The 16,297-nt window shown below is 43.4% G+C and overlaps 1 long non-coding RNA gene across 2 annotated transcripts in view; it reads left to right on the top strand.

Moving 5' to 3' along the window:
- LOC120375502 overlaps positions 1–16,297 on the top strand; it is a 251,891-nt gene that overhangs the window by 204,566 nt on the left and 31,028 nt on the right. Inside the window, exons 5-6 of one of the 2 annotated variants that reach the window (XR_005586587.1) lie at positions 3,978–4,059; positions 6,894–6,937. This is a non-coding gene — a long non-coding RNA (uncharacterized LOC120375502). Of the gene's footprint in view, positions 1–3,977; positions 4,060–6,893; positions 6,938–11,854; positions 11,986–16,297 lie in introns of those variants that run through there. The other variant, XR_005586586.1, reaches the window with a different exon arrangement.

Here is a 16,297-nt window from a genome sequence, read left to right as displayed (position 1 = left end):
AAGTCTTTTCGTCTGCCTCTGCGTAGAGGTTGTGTATTTTGATTTGCATCTGAGAGGTCACTATTTGAATCTGTTATTCACTAGCTGTATTTGCGATGGTTGTTTTTTAGGTTGCTATTAAGTTTAATTTACATAAAACAAACACACGCACCCTTTTTATACAATAGGAACATATCACAGTAGGTAGCTGCTGGACTCAGTGAATCCTGCTCCCTGCCTAGTGATAGTCATATAACCATTTGTAACCCTGACTCCTGTCATATGAAGTGCACTTACCAGCACTCCTGTGTCTCTCACCCTTATTATATGGTATATTAAGGATGGTGAAATTGGGCCCACACTTTTATGGGGCAAAGTAGAAAACACAACACCCAACACTAAGTATAATAACGTAATAGGATAAGTGAGAGAGTGAAACAGCAGGATGTAATAGATGCCTTAGATACTTCAGTGATGGGGCCCATATATTTACCTAGATAACAGAAAGCAGAAAAACTAGGGCACAGGGAAACTGTAATGCTCCAGGAGATAGGTGTGGGTGAATTGAGAATGCAGCAATGTGGAACACTAGAGAAAAAATAATAACACCCTGGGTTTAGCCCTGTTCATCCTGCAGTACTGGACCCCCAGGTGCTTTATACACCTCATAGCATAGTGCTTTCCCCTAGCTATCGTTTTTCCTAATATGTTTTCCCATTGTGCCATGTAAACATCATCTCTGGACAGTGCTTTGTTAAACCTGGAACGAAGGGAAGATTAGCATCGTCTCCAGTCTAGTTTAAATGTTACCTCTCCACCCACCAACACTGAAATGCAGCCATAGCAGGTGTAGAGGCATGTGCATGATTTACCAAGGACCAGCAATGGTCTGTGACATTTGGGAATGGAACCAGCAGGGGAGAACGCAGAACTGATGATACTGAGCAGGGTCTGAGGATGCCACATGCTGGGGAGCATATGCAGGTGTTGATCAGCCAGGCCTTATCTGGCCTCTGAAGGAAACCTCCCCAAATGTCTTCTTCTTTGAGAAATGTTTAGGATATATTGGGTTCCTGTATGCTCAGAGGGGGCCCTCCCCATTTGGATATGCCTCTGTGATGGGGTCGGTCATCTCTATGGCACTGTTCCTGTATGCCATGCAGAGGCCTCTGTCAGGACCGGATGTCTGGCAATGAGGAAAGGCAACATTAGTTGTTGAATTGAGTCCCCCGCACACTCCAGCACTAAGGCGACCCTCTTTAAGGTCAGAGCAGGATATGAATCTCTATTTCCACAGAGCCGGAGGGTGAGAGCTGGTGGCCTTGGACTGCCCTTCATTTCATGGTTGGGACATCCCTGGTCTAGTCCATTGTGGGATGTCCCCCTTCCCACCAAATGGAGTGACTGGGAAGAAACTTCAAGGGGGAAACCATGTCAGAGCTCTCCCCTCTTCCTGCCCCATTGGCACCCCCCCTCAGCAGCAGACGGAGGCAGTATGACTTCCCATATTTAGTTTGTTAGCAAAACAAAAAAAAAAAAAACAGAAAAAAAAAACAGGAAAGTGAGCTTAAGCTTCGTTCTGAGACAGCATGAGCGCTAGCTCACTTGCAGATGAGACAACACAGACAACAGAACACATACATACAACAGATATATGGAAATATACATAGAACATAATAGAATAATGAATGCAGCATAACATGCAGATGCAGATCGAGAACAAAATTGAGGAAACTGAGGATTGAAGTGAAGAGAGAACTTATTGAAGGAAGATAAGAGGAAGTAGATATATAAGGTGGGAAAGAACTTAATTGGAAAAAGATAAAATAAATAATGAGTTAAGAGTAAATTCCATTATAGTTAATAGTTTCAGTTTATATATTTTAGTCAAGTTTGCAGTTTTTTTTTCAAGTTTTTTTTTTTTGTTTTTTTTGTTTTTTTTTTGTGTTTTGGTTTCCAGGTTCTCACTGGTTTGTTTGTTGTGTTTTTTTTGAATGTTATGATTGTTGTTGTTCCTTTTGTGAGATTTGTGTCTTTTTATTCTTTTGATGACATTTATGTGTAGACATAGATGTGGCATTGCTGTGGGCATGGTGCAGTTATGCTGGCACATGATGTATTGGCATATATCACGTGTGATGCAGATGATATGGTATGATGAGATGTGATGTGTATGTGATGGATTGATACTTGGATGTGTGTGGATGAGATAGGTTGGTGGGTTGCTGTGTTAGGTTTTGTTGAGTGCTTTTGTTGGGTTGTTAGTGCTTATGTTGTAGGCTTGTTAGGTGCTGAGAGGTGTTTATCTGCGAGCTGCTGAGGCTGTCTATCAAGATCTCTGAGGAGTCTGAGGGGATCTCTGTATGATAAGAGAAGGTTTTAAATGATGATAGGCTGAGGTTTCTGGTTAGGTGCTGTAGGTTGGTTTTAGGTGTTGTTTCTTTTTTTTTTTGTTTTTCTCCTCTTCTGGTTCTCTCTCTTCTGGTTTCTTTCTGGCTCTGTTTTTTCTTTTGTTGGTGGGTTTTTTTTAGGTGTGGGTTGTTTTTGAGAGTTTGTCTCTGTCTGATGATCTTCTCTGTCTGAGGGAAATCTACGTTGTAGGAGCAGAGCTGGCTTGGTTGTAGTGTGTGTGTGTGTGGTGTGGGGGGAGTGATGGCGTGTGGAGGCAAGTATAGCGGCCAGTGGGTGGGGGGGGTGTAGGTGGTTTTTATGTGTAGGTGTATTTATGAGCTGTAGTGTCTAGCACAGTAGTGCTTATGGGATGTGGACCTGAGTCTGGATTGAGGTTGATGGTGGGATGGGATCTCGAAAAAAATCTCGTGAATCTTTTTTTTGCTTCTTTTCCATGAGTCCAGATGATGAAGATGTCATCAATAGAGTAGGAGTAGAGGGCGAGAGTTAAGAAGAGTGGAGTTTGTGTTAAGTCAGCCATAAATAAAGATGTTGGCATGCTGAGGGGCCAGGGTGGGTAGCAGTGTGCGCTGACCTGAAGGCATATATTGTCCCCAAATGTAAATGGTTGTGGTGACAAAATCACAAAAAACCAAAACAGCAGCCACCAGGTGATAATATCGGGATACTGTTCCTGATGGCTTGTGGCTTGTCCTTTGTGTGTGTGTGTATGTTAGTGGCTTCTTCCATCCATAGTGGCCAGAATGGTTTTTTCTGGAACTGACTGATGGATTGTGTAGTTGTCAGGAGTCAGTGGTGTCTCGAAGATAGCTGGGAGTGCTGGTAGCATAGGGCCTGAGGAGAGAGTCCACATAGCCAGACAATCCTGCTGTTAAAGTACCAATGCTTGAGATGATGTTTAGTTGTCGTCATGCTGAGCAGTATAGCTCTGGCAAGAGGCTATGCATTGAACTGCGTACTTCCTCAGGCAAGTTCAGACCGTTTTCTTGCCCGTCTTTAGCATGTTGAACATTGGTTTTCTTTGAAGAATGCTGATCTTATTTTCATGGTCTTTTTGCTGCTCCGAGTCTGGATTGCTTAGCTCTGACAGGGCTGCTCTTGGGCACTAACCCTTTTATTGGTTGTCAGGTTGACCAGTTTAGTTTAACTGTCAGTGGAAATGGACGCTTATCTTATTTGCTGTCGTGGATTGAGAAAGGTGATGGCTCATATATTCTCCCACTGATGTAAGAGTCATGTATTCTTTTTTGCTAACATGATGACTCAAATATTCTCTTCCTCAGTGGTGCTTAGGATCAGATTAAGTTAAATGAACCATTTAGATGTGTTGGAGATAAAGGCCCAGCTACAGAGGTGATGTGTAATATGCCGTTACATCATTTCTCTTTGATTCAGGCTGCCTTACACTGAGTTAGACTCACACCCACTTACTGATATCAAAGGGGGCCAAGCTGGCTTGAGTTACAGTGAGGAGCTCAAAGAAGTAGTAAGACGTGCAATTTAAAATAGCCGTCGCCCTTATTTAACTTCCACCTTCCTGCTGATTGCTTTTCATACTATATTCTTCTCTTCTGACCCCACTCCAGCATGCGACTGTGTCTGGTCTACAGGACATTGCGTCGACACTAGCTCGGGAAGTGTCTTCACTTAAATTTGACTCCTGCCAACGTAAGTGCCCCTCTGTGCCGATTTAGTAATACCACCTCCTCGAGTGGTATAGAGTCACGCTTGATGTAACTAGACCGACGCAGTGTCAGTATAACTACTGTGTTGCTTACATCGACTGTTACTGGCTTTCAGGGGCCGTCCCACAATACCCCACACTGGCAATGCACTTGATACAAGTGCTCCTGTTGTGGACGCGCACCGCCAACACAAGAAGTCAAGCAGGCGCGTACACAAGCCATGTAATAACTGTGCTGGCTGCATGCTGACATAAGTTAGGGCAATGTAATTTTGCAATGTAGACATGGCCTTAGTCACACAGACTCAGAAGGCCAAAATACTTTTCTTTTGTTATAAGATTTTGGGGTGAGATTGTTTATTATGGGCCAGATTCTCAACTGGGGTAAATGGATGTAATGCCATTTGAATTAAAGGAGCCATACCTGTTTACACCATCTGAGCATCTGGCCCTATACTTGTTAAATGGACATTACTAGGGATGGGGAAATTTAGAGTGTGTGTGTGTGTGTGTGTGTGTGTGTGTGTGTGTGTGTGTGTAAGAGCCATGACATTGGTAAACCCTTCATTTGTTTTAAAGGGGATTTGGGACTAACCAGCCCATGTAAAAAAAGAATGTATTTTTCCTGTGTTTTGGGGGATTGAGGAGGGACAGGAGAGGAGACCTTTAGACTAAAAAAGGTTGAGGACCATACTTTGATCTCAGTTGCACCAGAATGTTAATCCATTACAGTAAATGGAGTTCCTCCTAGTTTAAACCAGTGCAAATGGCAATCTGATTTTGCCCTTGAAATTCTAAATGATTCCTTAACAAAAATCTCTGAAGAGAAGTGCCACCATCCAGAACATTATCTGTATTTCTAAGTCTGAGTTGGGTGGAACTGTATTGGGGCTGTTAAACTCCAATTTGCCCTTTTTTTTGTTAATCCATTCTCTTCAAACCGTGTTAGTATGTCAGGGTCTGGAATTGGTCTTGTGTTGTGTTAAATAAATGTCCGAAGGAAATGGATAATAAAATTCACACCATAGTTCAAAGAATTGCCAAGATGGAGAAATCTGTTGAACATACTCAGAAAGATGCACGGTGCAGTTTTCAATATTAGAACAGAGAATGTTTAAAAGAAAAAAGAAAAAAAGAGAGAGAGAGAGACTGAAACTTCTAAAAATTGGTATAGTTCTTTATTTGGAGAAAGTATATTGTTATACAGGAAAAATGATCAATTTTTTTTTAAATCCCATGGTAAGAAACTTAGAAATTTTAGAAGTAAAGGAAGCTTACAAAGGACACACAATCCTTTTATAAATTTGTCAGATTTCTTAGGGAAAAATCAATTTTAATCTTATTTCAACCTACACAAATGAAATCATCTTGCTCGCTTAAAAATAGTCAAAAAGTTGTACATTTGCTCTTTCTTCCCTGAGGAACATACATAGAATTTGAATCCAAATTAAGGAGAACTCTATCTTTTATTAAGGACAGCACAGCTCCAAAGATGTAAATTTGAGGATTTAAAATCAGAATTTATTAGATGTGAGGGCAGAGCTAACCATATTTTTCCTCTGCCAACTTCAGAATTATTAAAGGTGGAAATAAGTATGCCATTTCAAATTATGTTGATGCAACACACTGGTTGGGTGCCATGTCCTTGTCTCCCAAGGATCAAGACGATGATATTTTACAGAAATTCGTATTTACCCGAGTTTTAGTTAATCTTGGTCAAATGATTTGTTAATGACCTGGATTACACAATGTAACACTGCTACTAATATAACAACATCTTTGGTGTTTATATGGCCCCCATCACTGTAATGCCTGAGCATCTTAGAATCTTTAGTGTATTTATTATCATAACACCTCTGTGAGGCAGGGCAGCCCCCTTTTATGGATGGGAAACTGAGGCACAGAGAGTCTAAGGGCCAGATTTTTAAAGGTATTTAAATGCAAATACCATTAAAAATCTGAACCTAAGAAGGTTACCCAAGGTAATATATGATGTTCATGGCAGAGCAAGGACTTGAACCTAGGTGTTGTATATTTTGGGCTTGTGCCCTAACCACTGCACCATCTTCCCTCTCCACTAGGCTTTGCTACATAGAATAATAGAAATATAGGGCTGGAAGGGACCTTGATAGGTCATCTACTCCAGCCCCCTGCACTGAGGCAAGATTCAGTTATCTAGACCATCCCTGGCAGGTGTTTGTTCTTAAAAACCTCCAATGACAGAGACTAGACAACTCCATAGGTAATTTGTTCCAGTGCTTAACTACTCTTATAGTTAGAAAGTTTTTCCTAATGGCTAACCTAAATCTCCCTTGCTGCAATTTAAGCCCATTACTTCTTGTCCTGTCCTCAGTGGATAAGGAAAAGAATTTATCCCTCTCCTCTTTATAACAACCTTTTACGTACTTGAAGACTCTTACCATGTCCCACATCAGTCTCCAGACTAAACAAACCCATTTTCTTCAATCTTTCCTTGTAGGTCATGTTTTCTAGACCTTTCATCGGTTTTGTTGCTCTCCTCTGGACTTTTTCCAGTTGTCCACATCTTTCATAAAGTGTGGTGCCCAGAACTGGAAACAGTACTTCAGTGCTAAGTAGAGTGGAAGAATTACTTCCCCTGTCTTGCATGCAACACTCCTGCTAATACATCCCAGAATGATGCTTGCTTTTTTTGTAACAAACGTTTGTGATCCACTGTAAACCCCAGTCCTCCTTCCTAGGCACTCATTTCCCATTTTGTATGTGTGCAACTGATTGTTCCTTCCTAAGTGGAGTACTTTGCATTTGTCCTTATTGAATTGTATCCTATTTATTACAGACCATTTCTCCAGTTTGTCCAGATCATTTTGAATTCTAATCCTGTCCACTGAAGCACTTGCAACTCATCTCAGCTTGGTATTGTCTGCAAACGTTATAAGTGTACTTTCTGTGCCATTATCCAAATCATCTATGAAGATATTGACTAGAACCAGACCCAGGACAGATCCCTGCGGAACCGCACTTGATATGCGCATGGGTAAGAGGCGTTTCAGCAGGTGGAGTGTGATTCCAGCCGGAGTTGGAAGTAGGGACTCCTAGCAGCCCTCTTTTTGTGGAGAAAACGCCGCGGGATATTTAATCCACAAGGGACCTCAGTTTTAGATCTCATCCAAAAGATGGATAACAAATGGCCACGTTCAAACCTGCCGTGTGCGTGCTCAGAGCTTGAAAAAGCGTTTTAGTGCAATGTGGGAATCTGAGTGTCAATGTCAATGTGTCACATGACAAGCTTCAATCAGATTTTAGGCTGCAGTGTGCAGAGCCCAGAGACCATTTTAACTGCATTTACACTGATTTGCTTCTTGTAAGAGATGCTGGCTACTTAGCATTATTGATTCCTCTTGACTTATGGGGTGCATTAGTTGCCGTTGACCCTGGCATCCTGTTGGAACAGCCTGGTGCCTCACGTGATGCTGTCTGGCTTTGTCCTTGCTCTGAGTCAATTCCTGTTTTACTCGGCAGATGTCTTTTGTTCTTCTCAGAAAAGAATTGCTCATCCAATTGCTCAGAGGTTTTACTGGGTGTGACCCCATCAGACTTATATTTTTGATCCCATACTCCCCTGTAGGTCAGGCTGCCTCCATCTTCCCCCTCCCCCCCCACACTTAGTCGATATTACTGCTACGACTACGAGTTGGCTGGTACGTTCCTGAAATCAACATCGTTCTTTTCTGAAATGAAGCAAGGGAATGGATTGAAAAATGACAGAAAGGGCCTGTTAAGTGTAAATCAGTGTGACCCCATCACTGATTTCAGTGGCGCTGTGCTGATTTACTCCAGCTAAGGACCCAGCCCTCAATGCAGGGGGTTTATGTGGGACTTAAGAGGTACCCTGGCCGTCTGAAGGCCCTCTCGCCAGGGCTTAATTTCAGCCTGTTTAGCTTAAAAAAGCTGCAGAATTCAATATCTTCTTCTAATGCCTATATGGTGGTAAGAACTAGGGTTTTGCCTTGGATTCTAAGATTTCTTTATTATAGGCCCCAGCTGCAAATTTCCTAGTGTGCATAAAACTTTCGCATAGTTTGAAGAGGGAGCGATGAGGGAGGGTCTCTATCTAGGACTTTGGTTCCACCCCTGGTACAGATGGAGTCTGTCTGTGTCACAATCTGAATTTCCCCGAAGGTCAGGAGTATTTGGATCCAGGGTCCTAGATCATTGCAGGGGCATGTGTTTGTTACACTGTGTAACTGCAAACGTCTCTGCTCAATGCCTTCCGTAGGCTTGATTTTTTTGTTTTGTTTTAAATTGCCAAGGTAAAAATGCATTAGGGTCTGATTCTTCTGCAGTTACTCCTGATTTGCAGCGGTGCAGGTGAAATCAGAAGCCGACCAAGTCTAGTCAGTTTCATTATCTTCCAATTGTATTATTCCTTTTCTGACTTACTGTCACTGTGCCTCCGTAACGGAATATTGTGTTTCATTAAAATCTTACTATTCCTACTTAAACCACCATAAATTACTATATCATCACCTTCCGCTACTGACTGCATCTTTGTTCCTATGAAACCGAGAGTTTTGGAATATAGATATGTTTTAGCCGCTGTGAGGGTGGGGTGGTAAAATTAAAAAAAAAATCTACTAAAAGGAAAACTGATTCTGGTGGTAAACTAACATACCTGTCATTACTATAGAGGCACTCCCTCTGCTGGTTGTATATGGAATTGACTGCCGATAAAAGTGTCAGACAATAGGACTATAGCAAGTCCGGTTGCAATGTTTTCACTTTTATTTTCCTGATGAAAGGTCTGATTTTAAGCTTGCTTTACACCAAAATTACACCAGCATAATTCCAATGTCTTGAGCGCAGTTACTCTTTCTTTGCACGGGTCTAAGTTGAGTTTCAGCTTCACTTTGTTCAGGTGAAAAGGATGTTGAGGTGGAAGATTGTTTAGAATCAGCCCCAGTGTGCCATCAGGACCTGTTATGTGGGGTGCAAATGGAAGAAGGGGAAGGCAAGGAATGCTCAACCGGGGCCTGAGTCACCTGTCATTTACACTGGTGTGAACCAGGAGTAACTCCGCTGAAGCCCATGCGATTAGTAAAACTGGCAAGTGAGATCAGACTCAGACCCTGTAAGCAGCAAGCAGACCCAAGATGCCAATTCCATTCCAGATCCTAACTTTCTCCAAGGTTTTGTGGGTTCAGGTACGGCAGGGTTAGCTAGGCTCAAAACGGTCACCAGCCAAGTTCACGTCCCGCTCCGGACTTCATTTTCCAGGATTTGGGTCTAATCATAAAGGCAATTGAGCTGGAGACCTGTTGCTGTCTAGTTGTCTAACATCTGCCTTATTGCCCCAGAGCTTTCCTCTTCCTTCTGCAACGGTAATCACTCTGGAGCTGGTTACCTCCACCCAGCCTGTTACAGGAAGTGGGGAGGTATTTGGGGAACGTGATTAATCACAAACTGGGGTGCGATCGTGTTGGAGTGAGACTGGGGAGTGCAGCTCCCCCTTCTCTGCTAAAGGCACAGGGAGCGCTCCCCTCCCTGCCTAGGCTTGAGTCAGCCTTGCACCCCTACTGTTCTCCATCCTCCTTGGCTGGGGCGATGAGAGCACCTCCTGCTGTTTCAATCTACTTCAGCCCCGGGTGCAAATTGAGACTGAAATTAAAAAACATGGGGTCAAACCCAACATTATCTACAGGAGATGGAGGTTGGCATCTGCTGGGCTAGCAGGGAGGAAACACACCTTGTACTTCCCAGAGCACAGAGGTTGTTGACCCTTACACAGGCCATGGAAGGGGGGAGAAGTTTCCCTTCCTATCCTTGCCACTTGGCACCTGTAGAAGGGCCAGGCAAAATCTGAGCCTCTAATATTGTGTCACCAGGGGGGAGATGTCTATATAATGTCGGAGTGAGAGGAGCCATCTATTAAGCTATGTACACCTCTACGTCGATATAACACTGTCCTCGGGAGCCAGAAAATCTTACCACGTTACAGGTGAAACCGTGTTATACCGAACTTGCTTTGATCCACCGGAGTGCGCAGCCCCCCCGGAGCACTGCTTTACCGTGTTATATCTGAATTCTTGTTATATCAGGTGGCGTTATATCGAGGTAGAGGTGTATTGTGAAATTTAAATGATGCCAAGGAATCCAGAGCATGGGAGGGTGCTTTGTCTTATGAATCCATATACATCCTAAACCTGTCTTTGGGGAGAATGAAGTGGCCACATGGGCCAATGGACGAGGCACTCGCTTGGAATTCAGGAGACGGGTTCTTTTATTGGCTCTGACATGCTGCAAGGCTTTGCTTAAGTCACTTCACCCCTCTGTATTTCTCTTTCCCTGCTCACCCTTTGTGCCTGTCTTGACTATTTGGATTGCAAGCTTTTTGGAGCAGGCACTCTGTCTTGCTATGTATTCTGTGTATGCACAGTGCCTAGCGCAAGGAGGCCCTGATCGCAGTTGGGGCATCTAGGCACTACTATAATGTAGATGATAATAAGGCAACCTGCCAGCTACTGAATCATGTACCCCCTTTGCCAAAAGAAGGCGTCTGAGCCACTAGGGGAGTGCTGTGAAAAGAGAAAACAATCTGAATATATGTGTAGAGATGCCTGATTGAAACCCCAGGCTATGTCATAACGGACCCATCTTCCTTTCAGGTAGAAAGTTTCCAAAGAATAATAAATTCACTCCAGGTCTGAACTGAATGAAAAATTGAGCAGACTGCAGGAACCTCCAGAAATCAGTTGGTTGCGTGTGCCTGCGCCCCATCCTCAGCACGGCTGAGGAGTCTGTGTGTGCAGTGCATATTTGTTCCCTCTCTCGCCTGCTTTCTCCTGCACCTGCCTGCGGATGCCACAGAAAATTGATTTTTATGAAACTAAAAAGGTGAACCATGGCGCTAGGCAGTTCGGAGCCATCTGTCTTGTCAGGACCATAGTTGCAGGGAAGCCGCAGAAGGTGGTTACTTAGAATTATTCATTAATAAAGAGCCAGACGAACTCCAGCCAAATAGCCATCCTTCTGTGTGCAGGGAAAAAAACCCACAACCTTATTTTTCTACAAGAATTAGGCAGCGAGTCTGGGCTTTCACTCACACAGATTGAAATCTGGGCAAACGATACATCCAAGCACATATTTATGAAAGGCCTGACACTGCAAAGATGCTGAGGGCCTCCCGAGAGGGACTGAGTACCTGCAGCTCCCATTGACTCGAGCAAGAATTATGGGTGCTCAGTATGACTGAAAATCAGACCAGAAATGGATTAAAAACATTCAGAGACAGATGCCCTTTGTGTAGCTCTTGTTTCCCAAAGGGGCTGGAAATCAGCTGGATCTCCTTACATGGAGACTCCCCTGGCATAGCCAGCTCCTGTTCTGCCGCCACCGCCCCTAGTCGCCAGCATCTATCAGAACAACACTGTGCTGCGTCTGGGTGGGAGCTGGACCCAGACTCAGGGACCCACAACTAACTGTGCCCATGAGAAGCTTGGTGCAATTGAGAATTTAGCCCTTAAAACCCCCCAACCGTATCAAGCAGAATATGAAGGATACTCCTGGCAAAAAATGGGAGGTTGCCCATGGTACGAGGACAGAGTTAAGGTGTTTTGGGTCACCTTAACTGTTCATGCTTTTCAGCTCTTGTATGTTTTGTACTATAGCCCGGGTTTCCGGGTATTTACATCTATTCTTCGTTTCACTTCACTTGGGTTCCCTTTGTTTAGCCGTTTGGCTTTCTTTGGTTTTAAACCGACTCCTCTTTATCATTCATTTTTATGCTACTTTTCTTTTCAGGTCGCTTTGGAATATAGAGCCGGATTGTCAGCTGCGATAAACTAGCATAACTACATTGAAGGCAAGGAAACATTTGGTTTACACCAGCCGAGGATCTTGCTGATAGTTTTACCCCCCTCAGTCACGAAAAGGTGGGTTATCCTTCTGTTTTCCCAGTAACATTCTCCCTACCTTGGTTTGCTGAGGATCTTTGCCTTCCAGGCTATAAACTGTACTGTTTGGATTTCAAAGTGGGAGAGACTGCACCTTCCTGTTGTTATTTCAATGTTGTATCATGCTGAAGGCCTCTGTTTTGAGATCATGTCAGAGATTACAAAGCCCCCAGAACCCTTTTCTGTCCCCAAAGAATCAATCAACCTAAACTAATACTTTAATGATTACTTTTTCTACCAAGGAAACAAATTCAGGCATACACACACATATCCACCTGAAAAAAAAAAAGAGAGAAAAGAAAAAAAGAAGATAGTAGCTGAGGGGGACCTTGTCTGGTCAATGAAAGGAAGAGACGGATGTCTGGTGCCATGGCAATGGAATAGGGATTACTTTGCTCTGGAAAATAGGTTCCTTTTTTTTTTTTTTTTTATTCCAGTGCTTTTTCTCAGGCAGCTAAGAGTTGTCACTGAGCCTGATGAGAGGCCCATTTAGAGGAAAACGAGATTTTCTGAGTAGAATTGAATGCCTGCTTTCACAGACTGCTGCTTGAGCTGTCTGCTTTGCTTTTAAGGAAAAGAGACATACCAATGCCCGTGTTTGTTTGGAACACTTTCACAATCAATGTGTGTGTGCGAGAGAGAGAGAATGCACGTGCAATTCTATATAGATTGAGCTCGGTGGAAATGAACGACATTAAGTTACTTGAGGATTGTTTTGGGGGTTCAAAAATATTTCATGTTGCTGGATAGAATGTACTAGAATCACATAAGTGAGTGCTTAGGGTAGATCCTCAGATGGTATCAGTTAGCACAGATCCATTGACTTCACTGGAGCAGCTCCAGTTTACACCAGCTTGAGGGTCTAGCCTAAAGCTGATTTCGAATTTTTCGATGCAAGATTTTTGGTTGGAAAATGCCAGTTCGTTGAAACTTTTTGTGTGAAAGGGTCTGGTTTTAAGCAAGTTTTCAAGCATAAGTGCTGGAACTAGGGGTGCTGGGGACTCAGCAGCACCCCCTGGCTTGAAGTGGTTTCCGTCATAAAGTTTGGTTCAATGGCTCCCAGCACCCCAAATATACACTTGTTCCCGCGCCCCTGTTTTCAACTTGAAAAATGTTTGCAAAAAAATTTCATGACTGGCAAAATGTTTTCGTTTTGACTCTTCCAAAATGACAAATCCAGTTTGAAATGACTTCTCCTTTGGACACTTAAGCTATGTGAATTTTGATGTCATTGACTTTTTTTTTTTAATCAAATTTTCGGTTTGCGAAAAGTTTTGCTACTTTGACTTGCTGTCCTGATTTGGGACGGGAAAATTTTTTGTATGATGGGAAAACTGCTTCTTGCCCAGCTCCAATCTGTTCCATTAGCTAGTTAATCCTCCTAACCATATTTGGGAGCTAAGGCAGTGTTACTAGGGCCAGTGACAGATGGTGAGACAAGGTACAGGGAAGCTAAGGGACTTGCTGAAGTTGTACGATGAGTCTCCAAGCCAGCTAGTATTAGGATGTGGGAGCCGCTAGGCCCCCAAACACCCCCTGTGCTCAGTCCCTTGCTGTTTCTCAAATTAGAACTGGAAAGGCCATCTGACTCCTCCTTTCCAAGGATAAGATCGTTCCCTTCTATGCTACAGAGCTGCTATAAATCAGGAGATAACTCCATGAAGTCAGTGGGCTTGACTTTCCATTGCTTTGGAAGTTATTAAAACTTGCATAAAATGGGCCAGGCCCTCAGCTGGTCTAAATCAGCTGAGCTCCACTGACAGTCATGGAGCTACGCTGATGTACACCAGCTGTGGAATGGCCCAGCGTGTGAAAAGTGGTGTGAATGATACTTTGTTAGTGACTTAGGCCCAAATTTCGCTGGTGTACATGACAGCACAAGGAGCATGGCGGAGTCAAACAGGCGGGGGCGTTTATTTGGCACCCGTGTTCAGGTTGGCATTGTACCCATACACAACGCCCTACTGAAGCAGGCTGCTTCTACTGGGAGGAGGAACAAGAGGAATGCGGGAGAGTGGAGAGTATGTGCTAGTGTATCAGGAGTGCAGTGCTTAAGCACAGAGATGACACCCCCTGACTACACCCACCCTGGTATAGATTCTGAAGTTCAGGGTGCACAGGGTTTGCAGTGTGTCAGTTCTAAGAAGGGCCAGGATTAGGGTGACAGTGTTTGTGCTCTCTCTTTCCTCCTCCTAGTCATAATAATAATTTCAGGGATATGTGTAGCCTGATATCAGTTTTACCCACTGGGCCAAATTCAGCCCTGAATAAACCAGTGTGACTCCAACATTGACTTCAGAGGAGTTCCAATTGCTTATTCCAGGACTGAAATTAGGTTCTTTTGCTTGAAATGTTTTAAATCATGTCCCTCATGATGATTAGGTGTCCTGTAAGAAACCACTCTGCCCTGTGGTAGAAGGATGGTGGCTGGACTGGGACTCGAGATCTTAGCTCCTGGGACTCAAGATCGTAGCTCAGTTCTCAGCGCTGCCACAGTCTCCCTGTGACACCTTTGGCAAGCCATGTGATCTCTCTGCCTCAGTTTCCAGACATCTGATTGTACGTTGGATCTTTTTCTAACACCTTTTGTCTGTCTTGTCTATTTGGAAGGTGAGCCCTTTTGGCCAAGGACTATCTCTTACTATACATATGCCCAGCATTTAGCACAACGGGGTCTCAAACCTGGTTAGGGCCATAGGTTGATCTTCTAATGCTAATAATAACATTGTACCCTCTCTTTTTCCTGTATGTGTAGAATAGACTTCATAAGCCCTAACACATTTACTGCATTTGTATGTTGTCTGTCCAGACTGGAGTGAAAAAGAGCTCCCCTCTCTGATTTTCTGTTATTTTCTAAGAAGCAACCACAAATAATCTCTCATATTGTGTTGTGTGAGGAAAATGCACCAGGACTAAAAACTGAATGTAATTCTCCTTTTAAACTGTTAGCAACTGTGAAACATAAAATCTCTGTCCAGGTTAAAAAAAAGTCTAGTAGTCATAGCAACAGCAGAACGGCTATTTATTTTTGGATTTCCATTTGCCCTGATTTATTTAACACATTGAAGATCAATTTGTAATAAACAGGAATTCGTTGAGAGGGTTTTGTGTTTGTTTTTAAATTAAACAAAACCAGGGTTGAGTTACTTTAGCCTGTAGAAAATAAAAGGGATAAAATAGAAACCTCTGTTTCTTTCAGTGGCTTTTCTTCTTCCCACAAATGTGTGCACTGAGGGGAGTGTGGGAGGGTGAGAACATGACTAATATGTGTATTTGCTGCCTGGTGGAGAAACCTTAGTGGATAAAGCCGAGTGGAGGTTTAAGCACAGGGAAGCTATGAGCCGTCAAAAATGGATGCTCATTTTGGCCCATGCTTGATTATTTGCACACACCTTCTGCCAACTAGATATACACAGCCAGTGCTGGATGGCTTTTGCTGCTGTGACTATCATAGAGAGTCAGGGAATGATAAAGGTGAGAAATAGCAGGAACAGTTGTACTGGGTCCCCTAGCTTGGGGAAGCCCCAAAATGTCTGTAACTGGAGTGAAATGGGAGGGCGTAGGGCACTAGTGAAAATGGAGTACCAGGGCCCCAAATTTCTTTCAGTGGGCCTTGGCCCTAGACAGTGAACAATAACCACCGGTAACTTCTTGCTTTCAAACCTCTGAGCGTCCAGTCATTGGTGTGCTAAGCTGGCAAGAATTAAAATGAGGACATACACGGCACAGTGTGTATAGTGTACTAACTAATTAGTGTGCAGATGTGCTACTGCCCTCTGCTGGGCAGAATGAAAATTACTCAGCTGCACATCATAGGCTCTGTAGTGCCAATAGATTCCCCTTTAGCTCGAATGGCAAAGGCCTGTGCAATAATAACAACACATTTTAAACTTTAATGACATTTCCCATCAAAATTTGAATTTGGGGTGGGGAGAGAGAATTTTCATGAAATTTTTCTCCTGTTTTTTGGCCATCTCCAGGGCTGCCCAGGGGGGAGGGGGAGGAAGTGGGGCAATTTTCCCCAGGCCCAGGGTCCCACAGGGGCCCCCTCAAGAATATACTATTCTATAGTATTGCAACATTTTTTATGGAAGGGCCCCCCGAAATTGCTTTGCTCCAGGCCCCCTGAATCCTCTGGGCGGCCCTGGCCATCTCTAACTAATACTAATACTTAGCCCTTCTATAGTCTTTTAGTCTTTTCATACAAAGATCTCAAAGGGCTTTATACAGATGGGTAAATAAATTGAGTTTAAAGATGGGGAGACTGTCTCTTGCATAGTTGGTTGAGGCT

Source organism: Mauremys reevesii, linkage group 12, assembly GCF_016161935.1.
Source record: "Mauremys reevesii isolate NIE-2019 linkage group 12, ASM1616193v1, whole genome shotgun sequence".
Classification (NCBI taxonomy): Eukaryota; Metazoa; Chordata; order Testudines; family Geoemydidae; genus Mauremys; species Mauremys reevesii.
Note: the sequence above shows the minus strand (reverse complement) of the source record. Positions and strands in the feature narration are given on the sequence as shown.